Consider the following 22,558-nt stretch of genomic DNA (forward strand, 5'->3'; position numbering starts at 1 on the left):
GTCCTTGGATGAGCCTGCATCCATCGGCTTTCTGCTCAGCAGGGAGCCTGCTTCTCCCTCTCTCTGCCTCCTGCTCTGCCTACTTGTGATCTCTCTCTCTGTCAAATAAATAAATAAAATCTTTTAAAAAGAAAAGAAAAGAAAAGAAAAGAAAAAAAAAAGAAAAGTAAAGATGTTCTAATATACTTGGGTACACATAGGTGAGTATGGTGATAAAGTAGTTAATATAGTCATGGATTTTACCTGTTTTTATAAGGTGTTCTGAATTCCAGTGCTTTATGTGCTGTGAGAATATTTTGAAGACATTGATAACTTAAAAATGATAAAACTCATTTTAAGTTTTCACATTGAGTAGATCACATGTAAACATACATGAAATGAATTTTTTAAAAAAATGAAACCTAGAGAAAATCTTGAATATGGATTTAAGTAATGAAACTATGAACATTTTGATAACATTTTCAGATTGAGAACAGAATCCAAAATATAACCACATTGTACAGTATTATTATAAAATGACCTCTGAATATTTTGTAGTTCCAAAAAGTAATTATTTCAAGAATTGTTATAAGCTTCCTCAATCAATAATACTAGATCATTTGTCAAATTGAAATTTTGGACTTTGGACTTAAGATGTTTTATATGTATTTAAAATGGTTTGGAATGATTTTTATACTTTTGTTCCTTCCCAAAGTTCGTTATATTATTTCATCATAGGGAAAACATTGATTACTGCTCCATGTGTACTGACAATCACTACCTACAAGATCCCCATTATTGAAAAAGATCTAAAATATTCACGTAGAGTGAAGTTGATTCTGCTAAGTTATTGTTCCCTCATTCTTGAGAGCTTAGCTTTGTTTTGTTTTTACTTATTCATATTTATGAACCACTCCCCATTCCACCATTTTTCCCTCTTGGAGGATTACTCTGTGCCTAGTGCTTCCACATGTTTTGTAGATTTCAGTCAGGTCCTAACTTTCAAGTGAAGATAGTCCCTGTCCACAGTAAGGGGCTTAGGATATGGATGAGGATAGAAGAGAGCTCAATGCATGGATAAAAATTTTTGAAAAGCAAGCTGTTAGGATGCTGGGATAGAGGTTGGGTTAGGGCTAGACAAGTTCTTGGAATAAATTCTCAAATATAGCAAAGCACAGAATTTGGCCAGGGACCATGTCATCTGCATTTAGCCAGAATGACATGTCAGATGCTTGTGACAATGTCCATGGATTTATCATATTGCATTAATATACCATCTTAATTGTTCCTTTTTTCCCTCAGGTGTGATACTTGTGCTTACTAAAGATAAGAAATGGCCTGCTATTCATTGTCATAAAGGGCTATTCATCAGTATTAACTTGAAAATTCTTGATATTTTTGTATACTAAGATATATTTTTTAGTAACTTAAAAGTTTTCTAATTTATGATTACTAGTAACAGAATTCTGTTTTTTTCCCAGTAATTCTATATATTGAATATGGGTAATTCTATATTTTATTTGCAATTAATAAGTTCTTTTTTTTTGCATTTATTTTAAAGACTTTATTTATTTATTTTTATCTTTTCCAGTAATTTTTAACTATTTTTTAAATGTCTCAAAACCAAAACAAAAAATTAAATATCTTATATTAAAATACAAGCAATCTAGTATTTGCTAATACTTTTTATTAAAAAGAAATTTTGCATTACTTCCGTCATCTGCCAAGTTGTGTTAATTTCAAATCAATGAATTTGCAATTACTTACAAAATGCAAGACAGTGACATTCAATGGACTGCAGAATGGTTGGTTTTGAATATGTCAGGCTTATCTGACAGCTCAGATTTGAGAGGATTAGCCACATTAGGTCTAAAGAAGAAAGGAAATGCAACAGAATGTTTTCTCTATACACAAATACCTTTACTAAAACACTAATCTTCATTTATAAGCAACTAAGCAAACACTATTTTAATCTGTCTCCCCATAATCAATCTGAGGGCTTAACTCTAACTATTCTTTCCTATTTCATTTTATGTTAGAATTAGGTGAGGGCTATAAGTAGTAACTTATTTATTTATTTTTTATATCTTCAGTATTTTGAGGGAGAACCACTATTGAATATCTTGGCTTAATCCAGACAGATCAATTTTTTTTTAATAGGTTCCATGCTCAGCATGGAGCTCAACACAGAGTTTGAGCTCATGACTCTGAGATCAAGACCTGAGCTGAGATCAAGAGTGGGACACTTAGCTGACTGAGCTATCCAGGCACCCCAACAAAATATTTTTTTTTAAGAATATTTTATGGATTTATTTATTTTAGAAAGAGACAGAGAGTGCAAGTTGGTAGAGGAAGATGAAGGGGGAAAGAATCTCAAGATTCTTTCTTGAAGAAAGAATGAAGTCTGAGGCATGACTGAATCTCACTACCCTGAGAGTATGACCCTAGGGGAAACCAAGAATCAGATACTTAACTGACTGAGCCACCCAGGTGCCCCTGGGCAAAGTAATTTTTAAATGCACGGTATACAACCTTGTCACATTGTTTGTTTGGTTTGGATCCCTACATGAACATGAAAAGATGGGAATGTTTTTTCCATGATCCACATATAAAAAGGATAACTTCTTAAGGTAATTTATATATATTCTTATATAAGTTGGCCTTCATTTTACTGACATTAGAAGAAAAACCTTCTATATAATAAAATGTCCATTTGCTTTTAACTAATAGAAACTACAGGGATTCATATGTAAAGCAGATTATACTTATTTGACTCCATTAGTGTTATAATTTTTATTTCATGATTAGTTAGCCCTATTTTAAACCAACCATGACAATATTTAAATTAGCTCAGGTATCAAAGTGATTTCAAATGCAGTTGCTTTTTATAAATTTTCCTTTTCTTTTTTTTAAAGGAAATTCTTGATAATGCATTAGCCATTTTCCATTATATGCCAGCTGTACTTGGGTCTTTGGAAATTAAAATTTCGAATTAGAATCCTATACATTTTTATTACCTAATCTCAAAACTTATTAACAAATCTTTAGAAAAAAACACTAAAATAATAAATTTTTCCATTTCCTAAATTCTCCTTCTCCAAATTTCCATTATAATTACTTTCATAGTCAAAGCAATTGTACATGCATTCCACACTTTTTTTTCTCTACGTATCCTCTTTATCACCTCCATTTTTGTTCCAATATTAATATTCTGTAAAGTGTCTTCTTATTTCATACAGAGTCTAACATTTCAATAGGCTATTACCAATTTTGAACTTCATGTTCCTTCTTTGTAAGAACTAATTGGCATCAATAATGGCTTCTTACCCATTCTTCTCATAACAGATCTGTTACTAGATTTCTTGATATAGCCAGAAGTTGGTTATTAATTACTTTCATAAACTCATCTAGTTTTTTTGAACTTTATTTATTTTAGGAGAGAGAAATAGAAAGCATAGATGCAGCAGGGAAGGCAGAGGGAGAGGGAGACAAAAACTAAAGCAGACTCTGTGCTGAGCTTGGAGCCCCTCACACTGCTTGATCTCACTACCCTGAGATCAGTCCTAAGCTGAAATCAAGAGTCAGATGCTCAACTGACTGTGCCACCCAGGTGCCCCTCACGTAATTGTTATTATAGTATCTAAGTCAGTCTGTGTATCTGTCTGTCCTATGGCAGACATGTCCATCTGTCTACCATCCATCATCTATCTATATCATCTATCCGTCAAGAGAGGCAGTGAGAGGGGTGGAGAAATAACTATGTAAATACAAACACACACACACACACACACACACACACACACATATATATATATATGTTTGAGATTGTATATATATTGTGTGTGTGTGTGTATATATATATATACACATATATATATATTTTGAGATTGTATATATACATATACAATCTCAAAATTCAGTTTATTGAGGAAACCCATGAATACACAGAGAATTCTTTAAATACTTTCTTTTTTTAAAAGATTTTATCTATTTATTTGACACAGAGAGAGAGAGAGCAAAAGCAGCGGGTGGGGCAGCAGGCAGAGGGAGAGGGAGAAGCAGACTCCCACTGAGCCAGAAGTCTGATGGGGTACTCGATCCCAGGACCCTGGGATCATGACCCGAATTGAAGGTTGACACTTAACCAATTGAGCCACCCAGGCGCCTCTCTTTAAATATTTTCTTAAAATTAAAATTAATCTAGTGTTTATTGTTTACCTTATAATGGTTGATCTGTAATTGTATTTGTAATTATATTTTCTCCTTTTCTACTATATCCATACATTTTAAATTCCTGAAAGCCTGATAGAAATTCAGCTTTCCTCAGTTTCTTTCATGATCATTTAAGTTCTATTAAGTTCTTTAAACTTCAATTTAAACTTCTATTAAGATCTATTTAAGTTCTTTAAACTGTAGTCTCATCTATAAAATGAGAATGATAACATTCTTTTCAAAAGGTTGTTGACCTCATTTAATGAGGTAAAGACAGTGTCACAGTTTGTGATCAATAGATGACAATTTAACACAATTTTCACTGTTAGAATTATACACAATAAAATATTTATTTTAGATCTCTGCTTGTTAGATTTTTTTTTCCTATCCATTTTCTATGAAAATATAGTAAAACAAAATGAATTCTTAGTGGCACCAAGTATATTGCTATTTGGGGAGAAATAAAAGGATTGTAACTATTAAGCATAAAGTCTGATATAAACCTGTCAGAAGCAAACAATTATGCATGACCTAAATGAGACTTCAAATTGCCCAGCCAACTGCTTAATCTCAAACCATTCTCCCCTCTCCACTAAGCTTCTCCCGCAGTATCTTACGTTTTCTAGAATGTTTCAATATGATTCCAGCCATGGAGTGTTTGCCCTTCATATTCCTTTCTGGGATATTCTTCTGTCATCCTTCTTTGCTTAAAGCTGTGATTTCCGATATGGTAATAACTAGTCACATGTGTCTGATTAAATTCAAATTTAAATCAGTTAACACTAATTAATTAACATGTCCTTCACTTGGAAGACAGTCTTCAGAATAGCTAAGTCCTTGTGTGTCTTGTTTGCTGCTGTTATATAGTGATATGATAAGAAATATTGAAAAACTGGCTTTCTGATGAAAGAAAAAAGACTCAGAATTGCCAGTTCTCATGGTGTAAATATTTGCACCATGGCTAATGGCAAGCTACAAATGTGAAAGCACTAAACATGGAGGTGGAAAGAGATGCCTACATTTGGCTGTCACAAGCCTGTTTGAACTGGCTCTCACATGCTAGTCTATGTGTCCAATGACAAGCAAGGAGCTAGACACTTAAATAAGGGTTTCATATTGCTGAATAAATGGGAGAATCAATAAATGTAAGTTTTGGAAATGTTAGTTCAATCTCAATTTTAAGGTATTTTTGGATAAGATAGTACATGCCAATTTTCTATGTTGACCATCATGTTTAAATACCAACATCTTTCCAGTAACTGTATGAGAATTTCTCCATATAATGTGTATTAGCTTTCTTAGGTCTAGAACAAATGAATCACTTTCAAAGAGATTTGTCTGGTTACAAATATTTTTTTTTTGTTACAAATATTTTTTAAAGGTAGAAAACAAAACTGTAACTTTGATTTTCATAACTAATCTAGTATTTTCAATTCAAAGGATATAATTGAAGTAGTTTTCAGATAAGATCAACTCTCATGACTACATGAATTAGAGTCCTCCATTATTAGCAATAAATTTTGTCCTTAACTATAACTGCACTTCATTACTCAATTCTGAGTAGGAACTACATTTCCTTAAAATACTCATTATATCAAAATAGACTTATGGAAATTTGTTTTATGTACTTTTTTCCCTGGTTTTTAAGTATACCATGGTATCAACTTTTCTGCTTTCATAGAGCTGGTCCATATTTGTGTTTAATATTTAATATTGTGTCCGAATATGATATTTAGAATAAGTCAGTCATGATTGATATGTGCTGTATAACCTCAACTGAAGAGGAAAAATTGAAGCATAAATGACAATGGTTTTTCTGTGACTATTTTGTTTTGTGGCATTTTTCACATTTTTACATTCCAAGTTTTTTAAACAGCCAATAATAAGAATGAGTTAATTAAATCCTCAAAGAATTTTTTTTAAATAATAAGAAATAATGAAATTACGATGAGGAAGAGACCATCGGTATCTTCTTGGTGTATGATTTAATTATACTTACATTTTAAACCAAATACTTTTAATTATTTTAAATATCAAAATGTTCTTTTGCTACTGTTTTTGCAAAGTAATCCCTCACAAAATAATTATAAATTCAGGACAGAATTATAATACTGATAATATTTCTGGCTAATTATTCTTTCTAACTGTAAGCTTGTTAGTTTAGTTTGCCTTTTTTGATGTTTCTAATTTCTTTTTAAAGATTTTATTTATTTGTTTGACAGACAGAGATCACAAGTAGGCAGAGAGGCAGGCAGAGAGAGAGAGAGGAGGAAGCAGGCTCCCCACTGAGCCGAGAGCCCAATGCGGGGCTCAATCCCAGCACTCTGGGATCTTGACCTGAGCCAAAGGCAGAGGCTTAACCCACTGAACAACCCAGGCACCCCAAGTGTTTCTAATTTCTCTATAGATGAGATAGAAATTGCAATAATCTCTTAGTCAGCTTATTTTTAATAAAATTTAGAGTTATGTTTAAAAAAATTAAGCAAATTATGGGATATTAAAATGCCTTGGGCATTTTACCAAATACCATCATTTTTAACAGAGAATAACATGTTACTATTCATGAAACTTCTTGATTCAGTACAAGCATATCTTGTAGTTGGTAGTATAACTGATAGGCCCACCTCTGAGTCGCTTCATCTGTGCACAGTATTTGCTAATGTTAACTCTCTACCTTGAATGTTTTTCTTTAGTCTAGTCAAACAAGTTCCTAACTTGATCTTCATATTTTATCAACATTTAATTTTTCTTTAGAAACCCCAATTTGGAATTTTACACATACACACACATTCATATACTTGGTATGTTTAGTTATTTAACATTTTTCTCTTTGGTGTCTAGCCAATTTTATAGATGCAGCATTATAAATATACTTACCTATGTGAACATATAGCACTATAGACAGGTAGTGTTACAGAATTTTTGTTTCATAAGTTCATTGAAAAAAATAATCAATTAGTAAAAATCTAGAGAGTAGTCTAAGTTTTAAAAATTATAATCACAACAATGTCAAAATGATTCCTCAAATATACAAAACACATTATTTAAACTGCCTCTTGCTAATATAGCAGAGTGAGGTCTCTTGTCTTATGCTCTGCTATGTCCTGAGGAGAGTCAAGCAGTTGAGGGTGTAAGGCATCATTTTGTAGCTGGATAAAACATGGACCAGTCTAAGAAGAGAACTGTATAAAGAGAGAAGTGTCCTAAGATGAGCAGTTCCCATAGGGGGAAAAAAAAAATCAACTCTATTTTGAGTATTTTCACTAGATACTTCAATTAGCTACACTCCCAAATATTCTCTACAAAGCAAACTTTCTAGATATTCTCAGGTGGTTTAGCAATTTAGTTGTATAATACTGTGAAGTACATTCTGTAATAAAAACATATTTGCTCTCATAACAATAGTATTTGTAGCATTTTTAATTATTCTGAAACTTTTCAGTTACTTATAGATTCTCAAAGGAGCACTGGATTTAAAAATCCATTTTATTAATAAGGAAATTGAGTTTTATTTTATTTTTTTTAATATTTTATTTATTTATTTGACAGAGATCACAAGTAGGCAGAGAGGCAAGTAGAGAGAGAGGAGGAAGCAGGCTCCCTGTGGAGCAGAGACCCCGATGTGGGGCTTGATCCCAGGACCCTGGGATCATGACCTGAGCTGAAGGCAGAGGCTTTAACCCACTGAGCCACCCAGGCGCCCCGGAAATTGAGTTTTAAAGGACCAAACTTAGAGTAAAAGGAAAATTAGAACTCAGAATTTTTGATTCAGTACCTTTTATTTTAATGACACTGGGCTACATTCTTATTGATATATTCTATTTTGCTGTGCTCTATTTTCCAAATTAGCCTAAATATATATGAGACATTAGGTGACTATCAACCTCTTGAGTATGTGGTTAGTTCTGTTACTGCAACTTTCTCCCTTAAGACCCAATGAACTATAAATCAAATGTGTGCTTCTTAATGAAGCCTAGTTTAGTAATTTTCCAAGTCCTAATGACAGTTGGTAAAGAACTCTGCTAACCTCAAAATTTAAGTATCTTTAATAAAACAGGGTGGAAAGAACTACTGAAACTTATTTACTGGAAGCCTAATGGAACCTCCAGGGATATAATAAAATAAAGGTACCCTGAACAATCAAAACTGAAATTTCCTGCATAACAGCCATATGACATAATCATTTACATAGTTTAGGTTTTCTAGAACCAACTATATAAGTTACTATGGGTTATAAATCTTCTAAAAAATATTGAAGTCTTTTCCAATGCTTTATACATTAAAAATGGGCATTCATAAATACTGGTTTGAAGAAAATCACAAGTTAATGGAGAATATTGCTGTAGGCAGATGTGATCGAAAATATTTTATACCCTAAAATAATGAAATCATTCAAGGTTAATTTTACAATACTCAAATATTTAAAAGTTCTCTTCATGATTTTCCAAAGCCAGAAAAATAGCTGTCTCATCCTCTTTAAACACACACACACACACACACACACACACACACACTGCAAAGTCTAGGCGTATACTAAGCGTCACCCCAGGACAACCATTGTTATCCATATTTCTTTCAGTAGGAAATGTGAAGCAGATTCTTGCTTTGTTTTCTAGAAGAGAGAGCCATGGACTCACAGATTTTCAATAGACCCACAAAGATTTGCCTCCAAATAAGGCAATGAGTCTTAGCCTGAACCACAGTGTTATTCCCATTTCTCAACATTTTTATATGGGTGATTTTTAAAGTTGACAAAGAATATCAAAGGGAACTTTGAAGTTTTTGGAGTATATGAGAGTTCCTGCCCAAAATGTGCTACTATAATTGGTTAGTGGGGCTTTCTTCATCTCTCCTTGACTCTCTCAGATGTTCCTCACAATTCCAGAGGTTCTTTCATGTACTTACTATGCACTCTTACTACTCCCCTCTCTAAAACTTATTGTTGATAACGACATAATCTAGTTTGTTCTATTTTCTAATCTGACATGAAATATTTCAACTTATTTCTACCTCCAAGTCAGATAGATCTTTGATAAGGAAAAAAAAATGTTTTTACATTACACGTGGGAGTATTTGGGTGGAAAATCCTGGATTTAGGCCCCAAATGTTTTTGATCTCTTCTTCGCATTGGAAGTGGGCTTTTCAGTGTAGTCTCTTCAAAAGGTAGAGTTTTCCTCTTTGGTGTCTATTGTCTTTGCTCTGGTTTAGTCTGGGCCAACATTTTTATTATTATGATTATGAAGTAAAGAATAAAGATCACAGAATAAAGAATGAAGACAAAAGGGACATGAGGCAGAGAAGGAGGAAAAGTAGTAAACTATCAGGATTTGGAAATGATGGAGGAACTTTAACCTTTGGGGTCAGGCAGTAGCTTTTGTTGTGATAGGTGTTCATAGTATTTCCATAGGTTCTCCCAAAGTCTGGCTTTCACCCTAGTAGAGGTTAAAATGGAGATGAGATGATGACATTGATGACCAAAGCTCTATATTGAGCCTCTGAGGCTCAGGGGGCAGGAAGACCCAAGAAAACTCATGCATAGGAAGAAGATAGGACACATGAATGGGATCTGGTAGAAGATTTGCTTGTTTGCTTTTACTTTTACTAAACCCAAATATTTACTAGTATACTATTTTTATATATACCCTGAGTTTAAATTTCTAGTTAAATGGTTTTCCTTATTTTTTTAAACATTTTATTTATTTATTTGACACAGAGAGAGAGAGAGAGATCACAAGTAAGCAGAGCAGCAGGCAGAGAAAAAGGGGCAAGCAGGCTCCCTGCTGAGCAGAGAGCCTGATGTGGGGCTCTATCCCAGGACCCTAAGATCATGACCTGAGCTGACGGCAGAGGCTTAACCCACTGAGCCCCCCAGGTGCCCCTGGTTTTCCTTATTTATTCAGTTATACTATGTCTACATTATACTTTTGATAAATATTTTTTGTTAAATCTTACATTCTTACATGTCTAAATGGTATATAATTCCCATGCAAGATGAATTCTTTCATAGTCTTCCCATAGTGTGCAGCAGGACATTTCTCATATCATACGGCATGGAAAAGGGACAGGCTTATAGAAGACATTTATAAACTAGCCAGAGGTCTTCCAGCCTTCACATTTCTGTTGCATCTTCTTGGTAAAGGGTAGGCATGAAAGAAAAATTTTAAGTGAAGGAGCCAAGCAATAGAGATCTGGTATATCAGTTGTCTATATGAGTTTTCTGGGAAATCTTGATAATCAGCACCTGGAAACTTGGGGATTATGAGAAGTAGCTGGAAGTTGTTCATGAATCAGCTTCACCGCTTTTAGGAAAATGGATTGTCAGGACTCCAGACTGGAGTAAAGCATGTTCCTCTTTGGGTTCTTGTCCAGGCAACCCATAGTGACACTGAAGGTCACTTGTGTACAATTCAGCTTATTACACAAAACCTCTTACAGGTAATTACAAAGAGGAAATTATAAAATCATACCACTGAACAGAAGGTACAAAGAAAAATGATGCCTTTGCTTAATTTTCAATGAAATTTTACTCAGTCACTGGGTATTTAGAAAAGCAGAAAAGAAGAATGGAAAAGTGGAGGAAAGAAGGAAGGAAGGAAGGGAAGGAAGTGGGAGGGAAGAGGGAAGGGTGAGAGAGAGAAAGATTTTATACATTAGTTTCAATTATTACCCTATTAAAAATTCCAGTGCACTTTTGACTTAGGACCCAGTTTGAGTACACAATACCTTAGAATTATATTTTTAAAAGTAGTGTCTGAACTTTGGGGGGAGAATTAGGGCTGTACCATTGAATGATATCCTTTCTGCCGTAAAACAAATGGTCAAAATTGCCCTTTTCCATTTTTTTTTTGATATCTAATATCAAGTTACTCTCTTGATCCATATTTCAGACAAAGAAGTTTATCACATATTTTATTAATTAGAAATATCCCATTTCTAGGAGCAAAATTAATGTTATTTTTAGTGATATACTTTGAAAATTATATTTTTGTTATTGCAGCCTAAAAATATGAAAGGTAAACGTTTTTGTATCTAATAAGGATAGAAAATATGTCCAATACAAGTGAAATAGCTAAAAAAATTAAGATTATGTCAGCATTAATATTTTAAACTTTAATATATGAAATAATATTTACCTTCCATGTTGCTACAAAAAGATCTACAAAGAAAATATAAATTTTACGAAATATGTATTATCTGAATATCTGTAACTAAGCATATATTATATTTAATATTTAATATAAGCATATATATTTAATATGTTTAATTATATTTAATTGAAGAGATTAAATAATCAATTAAATAACTGATGGAAAATAATAAGACCATTAGTGATGAGACAATACAATACTTTGGCTTAAATTATTTGGATAGTAAAATTACAAGATAAGATTATTTGAGGAATATGTACTTATAAGTTTTTGATGCTTAAATATTGTGAATTATCAATGGCATATCTATCTGGATGCTTTCTCCCTCTCAGATACCTCTTTGTCCAAGAATTCATTTTTCATTAGCATTGATTTTTTCCCTGTTCTACACAAGACAATTTTGTGTAAATATATCTTGTGTCCTTCACAAGATATATTTACTTTCTCATATTTTTAGTTTCCCAATTAGATGATAAACTCCTTGAGAAAAGAGAATACAACCTATATTAATTTATCTGCAGTACATAGCATCTGGGCCCATCCCGAGAAGAGAATTGGCAACTAGAACAAATCAACTAGTGCAGGTTGCTCAAGATAAATGAACTTGAGAGAGGTAGTTCTGGAACCTTTAGATATAATTCAAGATAGGAACTGAAATTGAATTTCAATAGTGTTCAGAAAACTAAAGTGAAAAACCCTTCCTCCCACACTGCCAAGCACAAGATCCAGATCAATTATTCTGTTTTCTTTCCTAAAAGAAATTATTAGCCAAGTTTCATATATAAATTTAACATTTATTAAGTTAAAGTAAAATGCTGATTAGTCTGTTACTTAATAACATAATTTCCTTCTCTGATGGGGATTTTAAACTTGAATATTAAATATATCCTGAGCATATATTCCTTTTCCTGTAAATTCTACAAATACATAGCAAAGTATTATTCTTCAATCTCAAAACATCATGTAGATGTTGTTTGACTTTTGTCCCTAACTAAATCTCTAAAAGTACAATTGATTTTTTTTTAAACTTTGAAAGTCGAAATTATTTATTGGGGCACCTGGGTGGCTCAGCTGGTGACTTCTGACTCTAGATTTCAGCTCAGGTCATGATCTTAGTGTCATGGGATCCAGGCCCATGGCAGACTGCACCCAGCAGGCTGTCTACTTCTCTCCCTCTCCTTTTGCCCCTCCCCCTGCATGCTCACTCTCTCAAAAAAATAAAACTTCAAAAATTATTTCTTGCTTATTATAAAAATATAAGTGACATATAGGATCGCAAGGTGCAAAATTATCAGTTAGATGTATTGAAAATGTGCTAGTTCCCTGACCATCTAGAATGAAAAAAATTTACTTAAATTATTGAGATAATTGCTGAAAAATTTCTCTTTAAGAAAGAAATTCTGTTTTTACCACTGAGAATCCTGAGATCCGAGATCTCCTGAGAAAGATTCTTCAATTTCTTTCCGTAAAAAACTCATCTGTTCTAATATAGAAAGAAATACTAAACAGGAAGAGCTGTATAAGGAAGACAATCTGCCTTTATCACATTTTAACAATACAATTTCCCTTATTCATGTGGAACACCATATGTATCATTTGGGGAATCCTTTCAACCTATGTGATAAGAATTCACAGCAAGTCCTATAGGTCTGTTGCCTGAGGTTAACTCATATGCATCTCGTCCTCTTTCTTCTGGTTATTTTAGTTTACACATCAATAACTGATAATTTGACAAGAGCCAACAGCTGCTTTTTGTAGCATCACCTTTGCTAGGTAATATATTTGCTATTAAAATCTTGAATCTACACCTAGTTAGAAGTGTGTAATAAAATTTTCTGAATGCATCATTTCTGATTTTTACTTGTACTTCACTTCTATTTGCCATGAAAACTAAAAGCAGAAATAGATTTCCTGTGCTCCATTCTTATCCCCATCTAAATTGTAGTAAATATTGAAAGCTATTGGATAGCTTTAAAAACAAAGGCAGTTATTTGACTATTAAAGGAAAATAACCACTAAGTGATCTTGGTTATCGGTTAGCTGTGTACTTATTTAAAGGAATCTCCACAATAGATTCTTCAGTCTTAGACCAGTAGTAGGTAATACTTTCTAGAGTGTTATGTGTCTGACACTGTTTTGATGAATTTATTGACATGATATCTTAATTTATTTTATCCTTAAAATTATTCTATGAGGGAGACGCTATTATTGCAGCCATTTTAGAGATGAAGAAACAAAGAGGTTTAAAAATAACTCTTGTAAAATCAAATGAGTGAATAAGTTCAATAGACAGGCTATAAACCAAAAATAACTATTGCACTGTCAGAAATTATGGAAATGTCAAGAGGGGTTAACCATAGGCCAGGAATTCCGATACTGTATCTTCCATTAATTATCTATATGACTTTAGTCAGTATATTGGCCTTTCTGGGTTTCAAAAATATTCTCAAAAACCACCCTGATCCAAAGCCTCACAATACTACTTAATACACAAAATTTACCTGCTCAAACCATGTATCCAGTGCACATTCTGCATGCATGTCTTCAAATATGTTACAACTTTCATCTAAATAACAATAATTGTTACATGGCATTGTGAATAGATAAAAAAGCAATAATGAATGCAGAATTAAATACAATTCTTGGCCAGAACGAATATTTAACAAATCATAACTAGCATAATCACTATTATTTTTTACTATTGAAACTCCCATTTCTATTACTACTATTATTGCTTGTGTTAATACTACTTCAAATGTTTAGTTTAGTTTAGTTTAACTAAACTGATATTTTTGAAAACAATTAATTTAACCCTTTGATAAAAATCTTGTACCGTGATTTAAAGATTAGTTGAGAACTTAAAATATATACATAAAATTTTATAACCTTGAAAGGAATGTAGTATGTCCAAGACAACAAAGAACGGAGGAGAAGGGAAGTCTGTCCCACTGTCTTTCATCCCTACCAATTTCCTTTCTGTAGAATTTTACTCAACCACTGCTATTAACTTCTTCAATTTTATCCTACCTTCTCACCCAATGGTACACTATCCTTCAATCTATTTGAAAAATGAGAAAGTCTGGGAAATTAGGTAAATTATTCATTATTCATTACAATTTAAACACATATGTGAAAGCAATTCAGTGTGCTGACTGGAAAAGTCAGTTTGGTATTTTAAAATTTTCCATATGCAACAAACGATATTGACTTCTAGGGAAGAATTAGGAAAAAAAAAACCAAAAACCTGTTAGTTTAACCAGGGTCAGAAATTGGGACTTTTTTTTTTTTTTAAAGAAATAACACAAAGCACAAAATTGTAAATATTGCAATAGCTACTAATGACTATTATTACTGTTATTTGTTCATTTCATTTCTATTTTAAAATCACTACAATAATAAAACTAATAGCAGATTTGGGACTTATTACTTCACAGTTGAAATTTAATGTTTCTGAGAAGACTTTCAATATTAAGCCACATATTTTCTGTTTAGGATTTAAATTATTTTGCTATTTTACAGGAACTCCTTAGAGTTTTCTCTCATTCTTTGTTGGGCCCTAGTGATGGCTGCCATAGCTGACACAAAATAATTCATGTAATGGTTAATATAACATAATATTGGCATAATTAGTGCCTCCTAAATGCATGTTGAATCAATTAATTGAGGATTTTATTTGAAATCTCATAATGTTTGTTAGATATATTCAATGTCTATTGAAGTATTCCCAATTAAACCCACTTAAAATAAGTTAACTCATGTTAATAATTAGCCATCATAAATCAAAAATTAAATATTAAGAGTGATTTTTAAGTTCTCCAATCTTTTAAATATAGGTACTTTTCATGAAAGGTTCTTCATAATGGCAAAGTTAGAGACCATTCTAGAAGGTTAAATAAACACTTCAGTTGATTATTAGTAGCAAACATCACAGTAAATATGATTTAAACCGAGATCAACATCATTACTTTTATTTCCACAACATTCAAGAATCAATTATTTAAAATATATTGAAAATAACTTTACTTGTGGATCAAAATTCCGAGTGGAGTAGGTGAAGGACTTCAAGAAACTCGCAAAGCCACACATGCAAATTTAACTTTAATTTAAAGAACATATTCATGCAGGCTAGGTGACAGATCATGTCTCCTTATGTTGGGGCCAACTCAGTTGGGGAAGAACTGATTGGAAGACGTGAAAGCATGAAACAATTTACAGACCTGATGCTTTTCGTTCCTGTTTTAAGATTTAATTAATTAATTAGTTTGTTTAGTGTGAGCAGAGGGCAGGGATAGAGGGAGAGGGAAAGAGAATCTCAAGCAGAATCCCTGCATTCCTGGAGCCTGACCCAGGACTCCATCCCTGGACCCTGAGCCAAAATCAAGTGTTGGGTGCTTAACCCACTGAGCCACCTAGGTTCCTCCAGACCTGATGCATTTTAGAAAACGTCTGTCTGTCTTTTCCTCATTATCCGCCCCCCATATGCTGGCTCATTGCTATCTCATTAAATCTGATACATGAACCCATTTTCTGATTAGCAGAAATTTTCTCAAGGCATTATTCTATTATGAAACAGTAATGAATATGGAGATTAGGACATCTATTAACAGAATCTGAGAATAGAGTAGATATTTTCTTGTTTCTATGAAGCTAACAATTTGAGAAAGAAACTGAAATGTTTACCTAATGTTACCCTATTCTCCTCCCAATTCCCCTTCAGCTCCTGGACTTGTAAGGACTCAGTCAATGAGTTGATATACAGTGTAAGGTCATGGTGGCATTCTCCTGTCTTTGAACACAGTGGTTGTGCGTGGGTTTGAAGCACGCATTGACCTCATTAGCCACAGAATTTGTATAGACTTGTGGGAAGTAGTGATGAAAGTTACACAGATTGTTTGAAATTAATTGATGTAACACTTTCATTGAAATGCTGTGCCAGCACTATAGAATAACAAAGTAAAAATCAGAACCTCTAACAGATTCTAGCTATAATGTGTATTCTCATTTCAGTCCATTGACAACTGATTTTGCAAATTCCTTAAAAATACTTAGCTACCTTTTTGTTACCTCTTTGTATACATATTCACTCAAATTATAGACTTGCAAGTGTTTTCAAAACTCATTGAAGCGCCCTGATGAAAAATAACTTCATTTTTAGTTGTTACTCTCTCTGTCTTTTTTTTTTTTTTTTTTAATTGGGCATGGCTCCACTTTCAGGTTATTTCCAATATCTACCTGAGGATTTAACTTCTTCACCTCAGATTAAAGAAAAAGAGAAAAAAAAAAAGAAGTTTGTTTTTTTTTTTAAGAGTTTATTTATTTGACAAAGAGAGACACAGTGAGAGAGGAGTCACAAGCAGGGGGAGTGGGAGAGGGAGAAGCAGGCTTCAGGAAAAGCCTGGAGCTGGTTGGAGGCCTGGATCTCAGGACCCTGGGATCATGACCTGAGTTGAAGGTAGACGCCACCCAGGTGCCCCAAAAGTATTTTTGATAAGAATCCAAAGCATTAGAGAAACTTAATTTATTTTCTATAATCAAGAGACATGTATTGAGCACCTGCCTTATAATAAGAATTGGTCCATGAGCCAATGATAAGGGAGTGAACAGAAGAGATACATTGCTTGCTTCGCTGGAGTTAAGCCTTGTTTTTTTAATTCAGTCACCTGATTTGAAAGTGATCTTAATAGGGGCAGGTATGAGAAATGGTTGCATACTTAAAAAGAAAATCCAAGGTACTTATTCAATTTGAGGAATTAAACTGTTAGTTTTTCCACTCTTCTTTTAATTTAAAGTCTTGTTATTTCAGTGAAATAATCCTTTTTAATTAATTCAATGAGCAGCACATAGTTCATCTAATATATATTGTTAAATTGTATGTTATTCATATTTTGTGTTTAAATATAAAATAATATAAATATTTATGTTACCTATTATATATAAATTATGTGTATTGTTTATAATAGATTTATATAGTATGTTTATATGATATAATATTTAAAATTTAATATTTATAAAATAAGTATATGTTGATATTTTTTACTTTTTTGTTTCTTTTTTGTTTGTTTGTTTCTTTTCCTTTAACTTTATTTTATTTTTTCAGTGTTCCAAGATTCATTGTTTATACATCACATCCAGTGCTCCATGCAATATGTGCCCTCCTTAATACCCACCATCAGGCTCACCCAAACCCCCCACCCCCACCCTTCCAATGTTGATTTTTTTTAATTTAATTTAATTTTATTATTTATGTGTTGTATTTAAAATATTCTTTTTCTCGGTGGTCAGGCCAAGAAGACAATTAGCCAAATGTTCAAACATAAAAACCCAACGATTTTTTTAATTTAATTAGCCATTTCATAAATTTATGGAGCACACTGATTAACTACTTGTTCAACGGACACACAGAATAAGCTAAATATTTAGTCTTTTAGATGACAACAGAGGAAGATCAGCTATGTGGTTAAACATGGTCAGATTCATCTGAAGTTTGTAAAATTTCTTCTCCTGTGAGTGTTTCTTCTTCTTGCAAGCATCCTAATGAGATACCACCTTAAACCAGTTAGAACGGCAAAAATCAACATGACAGGAAACAACAGATGTTGGTGAGGATGTGAAGAAAGGGAACTCTCATACATTGTTGGTGGGAACGCAAGCTGGTACTGCCATTCTGGAAGACAGTATGGAGGTTCCCCTAGAAGTTAAAAATAGAGCTATCATATGATCCAGCAATTGCACTACTGGATATTTACCCCAAAGATACAAATGTAGTGAAAAGAAGAGGCACCTGCACCCAAACTTCACAGCAGGAATATTCATAGGAGCCAAACTTGGAAGGAGCTGAGGTGTCCTTCAACAGATGAATGGATAAAGAAGATGTGGTTCATAAGTACCATGGAATATGACTCAGGCATCAGAAAGGATGAATACCCGCCATTTACATTGACATAGATGGAACTAGAGGGTATTATGCTAAGTGAGATAAATCAATCCAAGAAAGGCAATTATTATATGGCTTCAGTCCTGTGTGTAAAAGAAGAAATAGTGCAGGGGATCATAGGGGAAGGGAGGGAAAAATGAATGGGAAGAAATCAGAGAGGGAGACAAACCATTAGAGACTCTTGTCTGGGAAACAAACTGAGGGTTGTGGAAGAGGAGGGGGCAGGGGCATGGTGTAACTGGGTGATAGGCAGGCATTAAGGAGGGCATGTGATGTGATGAGCACTGGGTGTTATGTGCAACCAAGGAATCATTGAACACTGCATCAGGAACAAATAATGCACTATATGTTGGCTAATTGAATTTAGATAAAATTAGAAAGATGTTATTTTAGAGATTAAAAATTAAAAAGTAATTTACCTACTTCAGGGTATATATAACCAAAATAATTGAAATCAGGATCTGAAAGAGATGTCTGAACCCTATGTTCATTACAACAGTATTTACTGTAACCAAGACATGAAAATAACTCAAATGTGCATTGACGAATGGATGAATGGAAACAGAAATGTGATATATACATACAATGTAATATTATTCAGTCTCAAAAAACAAAGAAATCCTGCCATTTGCAATAACATGTCTGAAACAAAGTGAAACAAATACCAGTCACAGAAAGACAGATATTGCATGATTCCACTTACATGAGGTATTCAAAATAGTAAGAGAAAGGAGAATGATATTTGCCAGGGAGTGGAAGAAGGCTGAAATGAAGAGTTGTTGGTCAATAATTATGAAGTCTCTATAGAGCAAGATGAATAAATTCTAGTTATCTGTTGTACAACATAGTGCCTACAGTTAACAATACTGTATTGTGTATTTACAAATCTGTTAAGAGGCTATATCTCATGTTAAGCATCTTACCACAACAATGGGATCACAGCTTTTGGAGGTGATGGATATGTCTATTGCTTTGATTGTAATAATAGTTTCATGGGTGTACAGATATATTCAAATTCATTAAATTGTATATATTAAACATGTTTGTGTTTTTTGTATACTAACTATAATCCAACAAAGATGTTAACAGTTTTTTAAAAATTAAAAAAATAAAGCAGTCTACTACACTAGGATTTTAATAATGGACCATTTTGCACGTATTTGCAATGAACAACAAAACAATGCAACTTGCGCTCATTTTAATAAAAAACATGAATTTATTAAAAAATCAAAATAATCTATTAGTGATATGCTTATTTTAGCCTGAGACCAGGAATTCAACTCCTTGTGAGAAAATCTAGCTATAGACTCATGGCTGTTATTAGCTAACACTGTGTTGTCTCTCCTTGAACTTGAGTACCATAATCAATCACTCACCCAAACTGACAAGCTCTCCCATAGTGATTTAATATTTCTATGTGGTACAAAGTGATTCTCATGATAAGTCTAGTTACCATCTGTCATCATACAGTTATTGCAATATTATTGACTGTAGTCCCTATGCGGTGCATTACATCCCCTGATTTACTTTATAACAGGATGTTTGTACTTCATACTCCTCACCTATTTCAGCTTCCCCAACCCCTTCCCTTTCTGCTAACAATCATTTTGCTTCCCGTATTTATGAGTCTGTTTCTGGTTTGTTTTGTTTTCTTTAGATTCTATATGCAAATGAAATCATGGTATTTGTCTTTCGCTGCCTGTTTTTTCACTTAGCCTAATATCCTTTAGGTCCACCATGTTGTCACAAATGACAAGATAGCATTTCTTTTTTTTTTTTTTTTTAAGATTTTATTTATTTATTTACTTATTTATTTAATGGTTTTATTTATTTACTTGACACAGGAAGAGAGAGAGAGACAGCAAGAGAGGAACACAAGCAGGGGGAGTGGGAGAGGGAGAAGCAGGCTATCTGTTGAGCAGGGATCCAGGTGCAGAGGTTGATCCCAGATCATGAACTGAGCCAAAGGCAGATGCCCAATGACAGAACCACCCAGGTGCCCCAAGATTTTATTTTTTACTTGACAGAGAGACCAGGAGAGAGAGAGCACAAGCTGGATGAAGGAGTGGGGGTCACGGGGGCAAAAGAAGAGGTAAAAGGAGGCCCCTGCTGAGCAGGTAGCCAGGTATAGGGCTTGGTCCCAGAATCCCAGGGTCATGACCTGGGATGAAGGCAGGTGCTTAACTGACTGAACCACCCAAGCACTCCAAGATTCCATTCTTTTTTATTGCTGAGTAATATTCCATTGTGTGTGTGTGCATGTGTGTATGATATCTTTATCCATTCATCCCTCGATGAGCATTTAGATTGCTTTCATACCTTGGCTATTGTCAATAATGCTGCAACAAGCAATGGGATGTAAATATCTCTTTGGATCTGTGTTTTCATTTTCTTCATATAAAGCCACACAAAAGTGAAATTGCTGGATCATATGACAGTTCTATTTTAATTTTTTGAAGAACCTCCATATTGTTTTCCATAGTGGCTGCACCAATTTACATTCCTACCAACAGTGCACAAGTGTTCCCTTTTCTCCACATCTTCATCAATGTTTGTTTCCTTTTATTTATTTATTTATTTTTATTTTTACCTTTCAGATAACAGCCAGTCTGACAGGTAAGAGGAGACATCTTATCCAAGAAGGGTTACTATCAAAAATAAATAAAGAGGGGCACCTGGGTGGCTGCCTTGGACTCAGGTCATGATCCCATGAGATCAAGTCCCGCATCGGGCCCCTTGCTCGGCGGGGAGCCTGCTTCTCTCTCCACCTGTCTGCCACTCTGCCTGCTTGTGTGCTCTCTCTCTCTGACAAATAAATAAATAAATAAAATCTGTAAAAAATAAGATAAAATAACCTATACTACTTATTATTAAAAAAAAAAAACGATTAAAAGATGAGCAAATGACTTGAATAGATATTTTCCCAAGGAAGACATATAGATGTCAATAGGCCCAGGAAAAGATGCTCAAAGTCACTGATCATCAGGGAAATACAAATGAAAACTACAATGCTCTTTCTTTCTGATGCTTAGGAACCAGCAACATCATTGAAGGGAATTAAAAAAAAAAAAAAAGAAGGAAAAATTTAAGCAAGCAGTTTCTAGTACTATTTATTCTTGTAGTTTGCTCAGTTTTAGAAAGAGCTGCAGACTTCTAACTTTGATGTTGACTATGAGTATGTCTCAATTTTACAACTCATTTATTTTCTATTTGCCCCTTTGAAATCTGCAGGTTCTCTACAGCCTTAGGGGAAAAAGCCCAGGGCATTTTTTTTTTTTTAAGATTTTATTTATTTATTTATTTGAGAAAGGGAGAGAGGGCATGAGCTGGGGGAGAAACAGAAGGAAAGGGTGAAGCAGGCTCCCCGCTCAGCAGGGACCGTAGGAGGGGCTGAATGGATCTGGGTCTCTGGGATCATGACCCCAGCAAAGGGCAAAAAACTTAACTGACTGAGCCACCCACGTACCTCTGCCCAGTGTATTATTGCTGGGTACTTTTTAACATGGTAAATATATCCCAGACACGAAGGTGCATTTAACATTATATTTATTTCCACAAGGCAGATAATTATTTCAATTTTCTATTTATTATAGGCATTTTTTAACTAAACCTAAAATGCTGCCTATCACTAAAGCTTAGCTTTTCCATACTAGAAGTCTCTAAATATCTTCACTGAGTTCTAAAGTCACCTGTGCTTCGATATTGAAACTCTCTTGCATGGCATTCATATTGCAAAGGTATAATATGTGTTTTGTCCTTATTGTTGGGTTTCCATATCAGCAGATTGTGGTGAAGATTCAGTATATGCTAGCCATTGCACTTTTAGGGGCCCGTGTCTACCCAATTCTTTAAAACCACATGCAGTTCAAGTTGTTACCCAAACCCAAGTTCAGCTGCTCGCTGCTGGAAAGTCAGTATTCCAGAGACAAGTGTTGGTAGAAAAGAAAGTTTGCTTTATTTAGGAGGACAGCAACCTGAGGCAATAGCAGACTGACTTCCGAAGACTTCTCAGTTCTGTGTTAAGGGAGTGAGGGTTTAAAAGGAGGAATTCAGGATAGGAGATTACTTGCATCTTGATGAAGAGGGCAGGGAAAGTTAAGACTATTCATGAGGAAAGATGGAGCATGTACCTCGAGCAAACATGTATGTAATATTCATCTTATGTTCACTTTGGGGTGGAGACTTAACACCGGAATAAGGCACAATTTAGCCCTGACATCAGGAGGTATCTTAGGACAAAGAGAAGAGGCTCTGGGCACAATCTGAAAGCCAGTATAAACTGGAT

The sequence above is a fragment of the Martes martes genome, assembly GCF_963455335.1.
Source record: "Martes martes genome assembly, chromosome: 1".
NCBI lineage: Eukaryota > Metazoa > Chordata > Mammalia > Carnivora > Mustelidae > Martes > Martes martes.